This window comes from Aphis gossypii, chromosome 1, assembly GCF_020184175.1.
Source record: "Aphis gossypii isolate Hap1 chromosome 1, ASM2018417v2, whole genome shotgun sequence".
Classification (NCBI taxonomy): domain Eukaryota; kingdom Metazoa; phylum Arthropoda; class Insecta; order Hemiptera; family Aphididae; genus Aphis; species Aphis gossypii.
Window position 1 is genome coordinate 3,738,413 of NC_065530.1, and position 13,529 is coordinate 3,751,941.

The 13,529-nt window shown below is 32.4% G+C and overlaps 1 long non-coding RNA gene across 2 annotated transcripts in view; it reads left to right on the forward strand.

Annotated features, from left to right (window-relative positions):
* Positions 1-13,529, forward strand: part of LOC114128991 (uncharacterized) — a 165,945-nt gene that overhangs the window by 107,352 nt on the left and 45,064 nt on the right. Inside the window, exon 1 of one of the 2 annotated variants that reach the window (XR_007603371.1) lies at positions 10,587-10,733. The exons of the other annotated variant lie outside the window; for it this stretch is intronic. This is a non-coding gene — a long non-coding RNA (uncharacterized LOC114128991). Of the gene's footprint in view, positions 1-10,586; positions 10,734-13,529 lie in introns of those variants that run through there. 2 annotated transcript variants of the gene reach the window in all.

Genomic DNA, 13,529 nt, shown 5'->3' on the forward strand with positions numbered 1-13,529 from the left:
ATACTATTTTCAACTATATACAATAAAGAGAAATACAAATATTATCAATTTTTCAATATATTTGTCTTTTATCATTTAGTGGTGCATCTCAAATAGATATCAATCTATTTCCGAAGCGATATTTCGTTCGGTTTTCAAACCATACGGTGCTTATATTAAACTTTTGTTAAGCGTCTCACACGACGATCGTCGAGTTGGTCTCTCTGCATGTCTAGTATAGTATAGTATGCATAATATAGTATATATCTTAACTGTATATATGATTACTCTAGACATTACTCTATAGGAAAAAATCTGTGATTTATCGTATCTCGTTTACAAAGCGTGTTACACTCTCACACGATTCGGTTAAGCGGAAAAGTTCTTCAAAACTGATCAAATCTCGAAAAAATTAAAAACACAACATAAAACTTTAAGAATTAAGCGTACTTGTTTATAACTGTATAAATTAAAATTAAAGTTAGAAGAATAAGTATAATAATATGGTTATTTTTTATTTATGTACTATTATATAAGTACGTCTTATATTATTTTGTCGTATTTTAGTATTTCTATCGGGTATTACCCAAGTTCTAATAGCTCATAGAACTTTACTATCTGTGGTTGTTTGAACGAGTGAAATTATTTTTACTTGTGTAGGCGATAATATGGTCTTTGATGCGAATATGACTTTATATTATTAATTTTAAACTGTACATTTTTATTTTATTACAATATTACTCTATCAATATTTAATTTTTAAGTTAAAGTTTATTATAAGTTATTCATATCTTATGTGATTTTATTTTATTTTTCAATTGGCAGTTTACATTATTATACAGTATATAAATTTATTCATTTACCGATATGAGAAAATTGATACTTATTCACTAAAACGGTATTTTTGCTGGAATAAACACTCTCACAAACGGTATAAAAGTCTTCGGTTAAAATACCACATTTTGAGTTGATTTTCCCAAAAAGTATACGCTCGATAAAACTGTTCAATCCAGTGCATATTATTATCTGTAGCACACGAATACATGATACATGAATATTACATTCATATACATACATCACATATATTGATATATACGTACACCCACGACATGCAATATTATATAACTGGATTCAGAGTCATCCATCATCATACGCAACTTTAAATTTCAGATTTTTTATATCCCAAGGACTGTATTTAATACAGATTTAAATTTCCACCTGTAGGTATGTGTAAATGTATGTTATAATATTATAATTGTGATTTTATCACTGAATCGTGTTGTTTTGTTATTAGTCAATATTGCAATAATACATTAGAATAATATATTTTGTTTTACTGAGGACTGGCTACATAGGTTTTCCACATATAATGTAATAATAAATATTATTATCAACGATTGTCACGACTCAAGAACTACGATTTACTTTGTATTTGATATTTTTATATGTGCATCAATTTACGACTACACGTCATAATTGAAACTATTTTGAAATTTTGAACCGTCTCTTAATAGTTTAATTAAAAAATCAGTTTTGTTTTTCCTTAGGTAACTGAATTTATGTTTATCAATATTATTGTTTGGTGTTATGCGAGTAAATCGTTATCCAGTGTGCATGTTTTCGTATTTCAGCAACAATAACTACGTTGTATCGTATGCCTATTATTTTGTGACAGTTAACAAAAATTTAATTCCATACATAACATACCAGTTCAGTGTATGTATTACAAAATTTAAAAAAGACTAGGATCGAGCGAATTTTTAAAAAACCAAAATATGTTATTGGACACAATCTTACGCGCGCGCGCGCGCGCACGCACACACACACACATACTATATATATATATATATATATATACAAACATATTATACTCTATAGATATATTATATTACAAGTGATCAGATTTATTCGACCGCGCGCGTACACCTATATTATATATATGTATAATATATGACTGCTGCGGTATCATAATACACACAGTACCCATATTATATCATTACAGATATATCATGTTGTGCGACTGTTTTATTATCAAAATAATAACAATATCCATCAAGGTTTTCGTTTAAAACCCTGTACGGTGGGTAGTGGGCGGGTGGGGATAAACTGTTTTCTGTGAACAAAACGAACGCCGTGGCGTAAATCTCGCGCGTAATGAACAATAAGAGGCGGGATGAAAAACACCCGCAGACTCCGATGTTTCGACCGTTACTTCTTGGCGTCGTTGTCGTACCCTTAACAAGTAACAAGTATCATTGTGTACGACAATAATATTGTGGCGCTCGGCGACGACTTTGTCTGTGTAGCGGCTGTAGGGTCGGACGGCTTTTATTGGCAGGAGACGATAAATAGGTGTCGGAAAGATATTTATAAAAATAGTTTGGGTCGAAAATAGTTTTCTAAAGATTCCGATCGGCCAGAGGAGAGTAAAAAAATAAATAATAAAAGATCGTCCTCGACGCCGCTGTGGCCCGGAGGTGTTCCTTTTGGACCTTTGCTTTGTGCGCCGCAGCGTGTATGATGTCCATCCCGGGCCAAGAATTCTGTTTTTACCTGCTCTCTCTTTCTGGACCACAGCATCGCCGTCCCCAGTGCTGCCAACTCGAATGGTTTGGCTCTTGAAGCTGCAGCACGGTCGTTTTGTGCAGTTATTATAATATTATCGTTACAAAAATGAATAGACAGAATAATATGTAAAACGGCTAGTGACGTTGGATAAAAATTGTTAAAATGCAGTTAGGGGGCGGCCGATTGAGTTTGAGCACGCGAGAGGGGTAGGCAACTGAACTGCGACACCCGCATGACGATAATAATATAATATGTACGCCGCCCCGACGATGTCTACGCAGTGGCTACCGCACCGGTGCAGTGTTTATAATTCTCGCTCTATATCGGTCGGGTGTATAATATTATACAACGTATATGCACGTCGCTGCTTATAATATTATGTATACGCGTTCGCTTCTTTTGTTAACGCGAAATAATAATAACACAAAGCTCCGGCGGTGGTTGTCATTTTCCCACGGGCCCCTCTCGACCATCGTTACCGCCGGTACCACGACCAGGTGTATATATCCTGCGTCCTCGCCGCGCCGCACGGTATATGTATACCTAGTAGTCCCGTTCGTAGCGATAACGTGAAACCAGCAGCGGCGGCGACGACGACTGCGATTGTACTACCCTATTACTCTTTCCTCTCCGAGATTTGCGTACAATAATTTATCTTGTGCACATTATGCTCGTTTTATAGACTCACTTGCAAATAATTTTATAAACTTGTATATAGTTTTCTGTCTATGCAGTATAAATCATCGCGTAGATGGACGTCTAAAACACATTTTCAGCGCCGAACCGAATGTGTAGGGGGAACCGTTTTACAGTCAGCTAAAGATTTCGTGTCCAAATAATATAAATGTTTTACTCGGAGATTCCGATAAAACGTTGAAAACTGCAATTGATGCAATAGGGTTGGATTAAGCATAATTATAAAGCAATTATTAAACATATAATTAAAATCTATTAGTATTATTACATACTGCTAATTGTAATTTTAAAATATTGTTTTTAGGGAACTTTTCGTTACTACGTATAATAATACTCAATAAAATGTTTAAAACATTTAAATTAATTTATACTCTACTTACTACGAATCTATTCACGCCGATAAACGATACGTCGTATTTTCATAATAAAAGTAATTAATAGCTATTAATATGATATTGAATAATATTATAACAATACACTGTACTATGCGATTTGTTCTTGGCAAAAATTATTTTATCCAACCGTAGTATTAAAAAAATAATTACTTATAGAAATATGAATATGTAATGAAATATCCTTAGACATAGACAGATCTCTCGGTCAGTTCAAAATAGTTTTTCATTGTAAGTATACTATTGTGTATTAAAATACATCATAATACATTCATTACAATGATCTTATCATTAACGATAGATACACTTGAGTACTTGACCCTTAAAATATAATAAAGTAACATAGTGAGTTCTATAATTTTTATAACACAAATTCTGTTTATAAATGATTTTTTTTTTTGGTTTGTAACCATGAAGATTATATCAGAAATAACATCGTCTTAAATAGTATACCCTGTTCTTTTCGTATAGGCCCTAGGCACTGAGCCTAATGGTTAATCCTTCCCTGCTAAAATTAGTGAGGGTACAGAAATTATCAACAGTCTGAACCGTGGCTTGCTGTGATTTTTCTAAGAGAGAGGTTATTAAATATTGTGTGTAATTGTATTTCGAAATACATTACTGTACACCCGCCGGGCAAAGTCGCGTTGCGGGCAAGTTTCGAGACGGATCCACTGCACCCCGTGGCTTTTTGGATACCCCTCACGTTCTTTTACACATTTTCATACGAACAATAATAATATCATGGTATTTTTTAATAAATGAGAAATAAATCTACTTCGTATATAGGTAGCATAATATTATATTATAGTATATAACGTGTGTTGTAGTTGCAGGCTAATGAGTCTCGAGAACTTGGTTTCCAATAACCTTTCCCGTGGTAGCGTTTTTTGCTATGATCTACCTGGTTGAGAGCAGTAGTAAATCTAAGAATATATATAAAAAAAAGGAGAAGCTATAGAGTATAGACAAAATAATACACCTATATAAAAGTTATATAATTTATATAATTTAGATTCATATTATCTAGCTTTAAAAAAATGATTAATCATGTATAGTATTATATAATACATATTAATAAATATCGTAAGTGTCCTGTAAAATTAATAAAAACTAAAATATATATATATTTTTTTAACATATTAACTAATAAAAGAGAAACTAAAAAGTTATCTTTAAAATAGTAACTAAGGATAGAACTACCCCTTGTCACCTTTTATCTGCTCTTGTAGTCGAGAGTGTTATACGCTCACAGACTTCGAGCCACAGTTAAAATTACTGAACTATAACTAAGAAAATTATCATATCGTCGTCCTTGAGTCCAAATGCCACAATCTTCAAGTCATAATGTGTTCATATCCTTCCACAAACCCCAAGGTCTAACCCTTGTGACCGAAACCACTTGAAGCCAAAAGATTGTAGCTGTATATACGGAGGTATTTTCGATAAGAATTTATTATGTCCATAATAATTATTATCGGTCCTGCAGCCCCGTATTATTTGAAATGCCATCTTATCTTTTATCTGCGTTTTAAAATATGCAAGTATCTGATGCTGCTGATAAAGTTATCAAAAATTTGAATAAATAATACAATTTATGTTTTCCACATTTTTTTTATTATATACATAATACATACGAGTATAGGTAATTATAATATTTAAGATTGGTTTTATTTTTTCTGTGTACTATATACGGCCATATGGACCAATAATAAACGTATTTTGCGTCAATAGGATAAGCCATTTAAGTTTAACTAATATATAGGTCATCCCACCGATGTCCACAAACTCAGACTACACAAGAATGTTAAAATAACACATAATTTTAAAATGGAACGGTCAGGCTTACATATTGTGGTGGCGAGTAAATCATATATAGAAATGTAAGATGAAAAAAGAGTGCCGCCAAAGGCGACAGATGAAGAAACGTGTCCATTTATGGTTTTTGCCTTTTGGATATGTATATAATATTATACATTATATTACCGTCGTTCATATAATATTATAGTTGCATATACACATCCGTTACGACCGTCGTGTTTCCGGTCCGACATTCCGACGTCCTATCGACAAAATATATTATTATAATAGGCGCCGTATATTTTGTGTCATATTAACGTTTCAATTCTGAGTATACGGTCCGAGATTTTTGGAAGACTCGTTGTGTTATTTTAATATATGATTGGTACTGGTTCTGTAAACCTTCACCCTCTACAGACCGGCATATGATCATCGCGGTGGGTCGAGGAGGGTTAGTTGGTTTCTCTTACTCTCCAACCGAGAGATTTATCGCGGATAAGAGTTCTCAAACGATCCCGATTTATGTCACCCGTGTGCATATAAAATAATATGATATTATGAATTATAATTATTTATTCAATGATATAAGAATAATAATGTGGTCCGATCGATGAACCGCCGCCGCCGCTGAATGGATATTATGTCATGGGGGCAGCGATTGCATAAACCGTGAACAAGATGCACATATTATATAAAAGTACAATAATATATTATGATAAACTATATGTATACAAAATATAATGTTAATAATACTGTACCGTGATGTGTACTAAGTCGAGTAGAAAATGAGCGATTGCCACTGCGGCGCTGACGAGACGCGTGCCCACTACCCTCATAAGCCTTATTATTTTTTTATTTATTAATAATATCGTATGACCCGCATCTCGAGGCGGCGCGTACGTGCGTGTGTTGAAAATCACAATGACAATGATGATGTATACATAAAACATACAATATACATCATACGTGGACCGCCGCAGTCCGTGTCGTGTGTGCACGCTTACTTGCCCGCGGTGTGACGTTCGGTCGGTGGGAATAACGGCTAGGCGCGCGTTTCGCGGGCGCGTCTGTCGAAACTGCCCGTAGGCCCGAATGGCCTACATAATATTTATCCGGGAGAACTCGAGCCCCGCATAATATTATCGACAAAAAAATGTCACTAACAACTAATGTCAGATAATCGCAAATCCGAAAACATTAGAAATTGAATTGGGGAGACTTAAACGAGTTTTGTTGAGACCTGTGTTAGCATAATCGCTTCGTTGGCCGAACCACAGCGTAAAGATTGTTTGAAATTATTTCGACTTAAGTGTAAGGTAAATATAGATACTAGATAGTTGTGTTTCACACATTTCGAGATCTTGAAAGTGTAAAATTTAAGTATATTTAAAAAATCTTAAATCAGACTTTGAATAGTTATGTTATTAAAGAAAAAGGGTGGAATACTTGGCGAATCACACTGTATATAACCGCTAATTTTTACTGCTATACGAAATTATTCGCGCGAATAATCAGTCACGGTACGCCTATAGGATGTCTGCAGACGCTTGTTTATGAATAATTCGTTTGTCTTAAATATGTATATTCCTGTCTACCTTCCGTTCATCATGATTATATTTTAATTTTTATCAAATGTTTATTTATTATTAATAAATGGCGACTAGACATCGAGAACACGTCGCGTGGGACAATATAATTGACACGGACATCAAACGAATTTCAAAACGTGTATTATTATTTATTATTTATGCATAATTTATACATATATGAGCCATACCGATACCGCAGCGTGGTTATAAAGTTTTGGCAGTTGAGCAGTACTCAACAGCCGGTGATATTGTTTTAGAAAACGCATTGCAGATGCATTTAATAATGCATATATACCCACTGCTGCTGTTGCTTGCTTGATGATGAATGAGAAACCCATTGTGTAAATATTATTAGGTATATACGCCATTTTTTTAATGCCAAAACATTTTTCTCGTCGCTCCTTTTAGACCTATTATGTTTTTTTCAATACTTTAAATTCTATAAAATGTTAGCATTAGTGGTGAATACTGGCTCTGAAGTATGGGCATTATCATTTTATCATAATACAATATATAACACATTATCCTAAGATTAAATATTTTGAAAACGGTTTTACTTTTAATTTATTAATGAATTCTAATTTATTTATAGTTAATTAATATAATACACAAATGAGTTTTTATTTATAAATAATATCAATAATTCTTCTACAATATAAAATAATACCTAAAGATGCTTATTACAGTACAATAATAAAAATAGCAAAACAAATTATAACACACTAAACACACTAGCTCAAACATGAATAATACAAATCGGTGACGAAGCGCTACTAAATGAGGATACCCGTTACCCTGGGACCCGCGACCCGCAGTTACAATTTATGATTAATATAAAAATATAGAATACCACATTATGTTAGTTGATAAATTCATAGCGATATAATATAGCTTGAGCACACAGCTATATCACATACGCTACCTAATAAAAGTTATGGTAAAATCATAATAAAGTTTAGATAAGTATAATAGAAATAGATACAATTTTTACCATACATTATGATTTTTTTAAATACGTAGTATAATATTGTTGATAAAATAATTTTTGTATTTTTATATTTTTATCACTATGTTTTTATTCTTCAGTATATTACGAATAATTAGCAATCTGGTTAATTTGCTTCTGGCTAAAATGACAATGAAATCAAATTTCAAGTTTTGAAATCATAAATTAAAAAGCCATATTCAATTTTCATAATATAATTAAATATATTGAGGTATTACTTGAAGATAATCAAAATTTTAACTTAATTTACTTAATGTATACAGTTATATCATTTTTTCTTATATATTCGTTATGCACAGAATTAAATTTGTATGTACGAGTAAATTGATCAAATAGATAAAGTATTAATTGTAATACAGTATACCCGCGAGTGCCTCAATACTGCACCACTACAGGAATGCGTACCTAACAAGATTATATTATTTTTTTATCAAAAGTGTTGTTATTTATTCTTTAATATACAAATGGCTAACGGATTTTACATTTATATCATGAAAGTATATTGTGTATAGTATATACATTAGTACATTACATATTCAAAATATATCTTTTTAAGAACTTTAAGTTTAGGGCTATTAATCTTACCCTCAATCAGTTAATTCATAATTATGATTATTAATTGAACACCTTTCAATTCAGATAATGAATCTGATAAAATTCAGAAATCTATTTTGATTTAGTTGTATATTTATTTTAGCATACGCAAACCAAATTATCAATCCATATTCAACTAAATGAAGGCATATAGTTCAAAACAATATCATTAGACAAGGTGAAAAGTGAAATTTAAATCCAAAAATACGTATTAATTGTTTTTTCTGAGAGTCAGAGGCCAAAGTCTAAAGATGGGACGACGACAAAACTTGATAATAGTTAAGCTAGACAGTAGTAGTTTACCATCAAACTGATAATTAAATTTTATAACATTTCAATACAAATCTATTATCTTACATCTATCAACTTTTAAAAATAAGCCAGTTATATCACACTAAGCTACAAATTCACTAAGTTAGTATTATATTAGAGTTTAACCTTTTGATTTATTACCCAAAACAAATATTATAATACATTTGCGATCGACAATATAGTGTAATAAATAACAATATAAATATATAATACAATTATATAATTTCTGGCTTGCGGCTTAGATGATACGAATTATTATTTCATTATTTACAATTATTTTTATGATGCCTTTCAGCCTTTGTAAAATGCCGACGATGACGATGACGGTGGCACGTAAGAGCCAAAATATAGAGCGAGATGTGCGTGTATTTCAATAACCGCGATCGATTTATATATTATAAATGTAAAGGCCGTACTCGAGCCCTAAAATATTGCCAATAACCGTCAAGCCACGCGGCACCCCCTTAATAACATATTTTATTTATAACATCGCGACGCATTGTTGAGTGTGGATTTCCTTGTCGATCTTTTTTTTTCATTATTCAATAACTGTCGTATATTATACACGGGTGTGTACACGACGAGTGTTATTGTGCTGTGTGCATACGAGGTAGCTTATCCAGCGATTTAATGATTATGATCATAATGATAATAATAACGTAAACGTCATTGCCGTTCGATCGAGGGTTCGGATCTATAAGAGCGTACGAGTATAATATGTACATAATATGTATCATTATTGCAGTGTTGGCTCGTCTCGCTCGAGAGACGTTAATGTATATATTATGTCTTATACTTACATAATTAAAAAAATAATGATATCATACGAATTTCCTATACATTTTTTATAGATTGTACTCTAAGTTAAATGTTTTTTCCTTTAGTTGAAATAAACAATCCATACTTTAAGGGCACAATTAGTGTATGTGATTAGTGAATAATACATAATAAACATATATATTTATTTTTATAATATATGTTTTTAATAAAAATAAAATATTTACCGGCAATGTAAGCAATTATATGCATTAATGACACTCACCACTAGCAAAAGTTAAATGTTGTATATTTTTATCGGTTACTATAGTTTAATACCTCAAACTCACTAATCTACAGTCTTACGCAATACGCATCCAACCACCTCGGACCCATTATCACCAAATTTGGTCGAGACATGGACCTAAAAACAGCCTTCTTCGTGCACTGAATCACTTGATTGTATCCTTTTCCTCAGCTCGCGATGCATAGTTTTATTTATATATAGGCAGAGCCGATTTACAAGTATGAGATCTATAACACGATGTAATATATTATACAGCCTATCGCCGCATATTATTGTCGCATCGGCAGCAACAGTGAGTAGGAAGGAGTTGAAAAATGAATTTCACCGTCAAATTATTATTATTACTATTATCAATCATTGCCGTATATGTACATGTTTTATATTTATATAGAGTACCTACAACTGTTAAACGGTAATATAATATTACATCAGGCACCCGATGCGCCGTCACGTATATACACACGTTCGGGCATTAAATGCGTTTGTATTTACCTCTCTTTTTTATGACCATCCAAAAAATTCGTATAAAAGGTCTCGCCACCGCCACCGCCGTAATATATTTCACACTCTCCAGCCGTTTCTCCAGCGCACGATCGCCGCCTGCGGAGGTTATACATTATAATAATAATATATTATAGTGGCACGAGCCGCGCGTGCGACGGTCAACTGCGATTTACGACGATTATACACGTCCAGCTGCCCGTCTACGTATATCTGCAGATGCAGCTATGTACGTAAGTATTAAAATATATTATTATTGCGCGATTCGATTCGCCGAAACTCCGAGGCGCGAATTATAAGCACGTTATTTTATAGTATTTATGTACGTCCACGTGTCGTTTGTATATGCATAATATATATTTATAGAATAATATGTTTTCATAGGTAGAGTTTTCATAAACAACTCACTGTCGAGCACCTGCCGACACGTGACTTCTTCCCCTACGGCTTATATTACACACGAATACGCATATACGTGATAAAAACCGTATTAATCGTCAATATGCGTGTGGTGCTAGTATTATACGAAGACCGGAAGATTGTGAAAACCTATATTTATTGTATAATTTGGACTTATCGTATAGACATCGGATATCAATGATAATAAAGTATAATGGTTTACCTCTGTTTAAACGTACGTTTTCGAATTTTAAACTTTTATTCAAGTCATCTTTGTCATCGTGCCATTGTGTATGCTTTATATTAATTTTTATATCAAAGTTTTATTACACCATACGTGGGTAATCGCGAACTTATCCAGGTACGTATACTACTCTTATCCATATATATATCAGTATTATATTTGAACCGATCCCCTTCCCCCAGGTATGTCTAAGTTGGGGGGGGGGGCACGGTTTTTATTATGACACTAAAAAAAAAAAATAATAACTGACAAAATTTTTTTTTTAAATATACAATAAAATAATAATAACAATATATTATATTTTTTATTAGTTTCTACCATTACTATTTTAATAATTCAATTTCTGCAGTGTTTAAGGAGGATTTCACCTTATAGAGCTATCGAGTTTCTCCCCTATGCCACTAATGCACATATACCCGCAAAAATAAAAAGCCAAATCGTTTTGCGATTTTGCTAGGGTCTTGAGATATACAATACATAAGTGTACTTTCACGACCGCTGGTCATGCATTTTATGATATGGCATTATTGGCATGGTGGTGTTGAATTTTTCGATGTTTAGAAATTAGTTATTCAAGCACACGCGCGCTTAACGACCTCCCCGCCGATGCATAATATATAATACATAAAAGGGATGTTAATACTGATGGTGGCAGTGGCTTAGCATTTGACGGTGGCTGAGCATCAGTGGCGCGTTATTCTAATAGAAAAATAAATAAATGATTGAAAAATTAAACAAGATCGTTCAAGTGTGTAATGACGTCATGGTGTATTATAACCGAATGACGAGTGCAGTGTTAAAAGTGAACTTAAAACGTTTTTTTTTTTGAGAAATAAACAAACGAGTGCTGCCTTCCTAGTACCTACCACTCGCGTGTATTAGTTAATTAAACTATCAATATAATATTTTTTTGTTTATTGGGCCATCTATTTGAGCCACACCATAGAAGTCATATAATATTTTATCTTCCATATGTTTATGTTCATTATGCACAAACATAATTCAAACGCACACGATCGCCAATTGACACATTATTATTTGTTTTACACGATTAATATATGTTAAACTACCGTATTGTATTCTTGATGCGGGCCTATGACACATATTATTATATGCATTCAGAGAATAGGGTTAGGGAAGCTAACCTAGTACGATTATAACGCAGTATGACTCCCTCAAATGACGTTATGTTCCACAGTTAGTCGTGTAGCGCTAGTTTATATAAACCGAAATTGTAGGTAAAAACTGCCATAGTACGCATTATACTTATAGACTATAGTATACTGTTTTGAAATAGTTCAGAAGATGAAACAAAACCATTTCAATGTGTGACTATAAAAATTATAGTAACCTATAGCATACCATCATACCTATATATGTAATTGCATGCCATACGCCAGTGTTTCATGATATCGAATATCAGAGGCACGCGCTCTGTAGATAAGTACATTGCTCACTTAGTAATATTATTATTATTTTATAAGCACGTATAATCGGTTTAGACAAAATAATTTTTTCACCAAAATGGAAAGCATAACCTAATTTGTTTGATTTTACCCAAAACTTAAAACTTATTTTATGGTTTGAAAACAAATCATAGATATCCACTACCTATGTTGTTGAATAGTACGTATAGTAGGATTAGTAGGTAAAAGTTTATTAAAAATGGTGTTCTGACTCGCCTGAAAAGAATAATGTGAATATTAATGGGTTATTTTTATAATATGGATAATATGATAACTTCGATAATATGTTAATATATTATGTAAAAGGAGAAACATCAAATAAATATATTTATATAGGTACACTAATTTGAGAAAAAAAATATTTTTATCTTATAAATGTATATTGTATATAATATTAAATGTAAATGTATATATTGAATTCCTTCTTTATTTTTAGAATATTTGTATTGTTGGTATATTTATTTAGAGATGATACTTTACCCCCTTACCACTTGTACTTGTACAATTTAAGAGGAGGAACAACAATAAATTGACATAATATTGTACAAATATCTGGTTTATTTTTTAACCCAACACAAACATATCCGGAAAGCTTTAAATTTATCCTAAAAAAAAATTTTAATTGGATATGCCTTGTTGTTGCTTTCGTCTTTTCTACAGCGCCAACTTCTCTACCAAAAATTGAATTCAAATTCCGGCATACTATAGATGATAATATTATAATCTTACGCCCGTATTGACCATATTATATAATTCAACTTGTAAGTAGGTAACTATAATAAAATATAATAATTATTATTACGCCTGCGGATTTGACGACACTTTTGGACATCGCAACGGTTGTTATTATTTTTTTTTTCGTTTTCGGGTCGGAGTGGTTTCTTTCTCCGCGGGCGGCGGCGGCCGCCTCAGATTTCGTC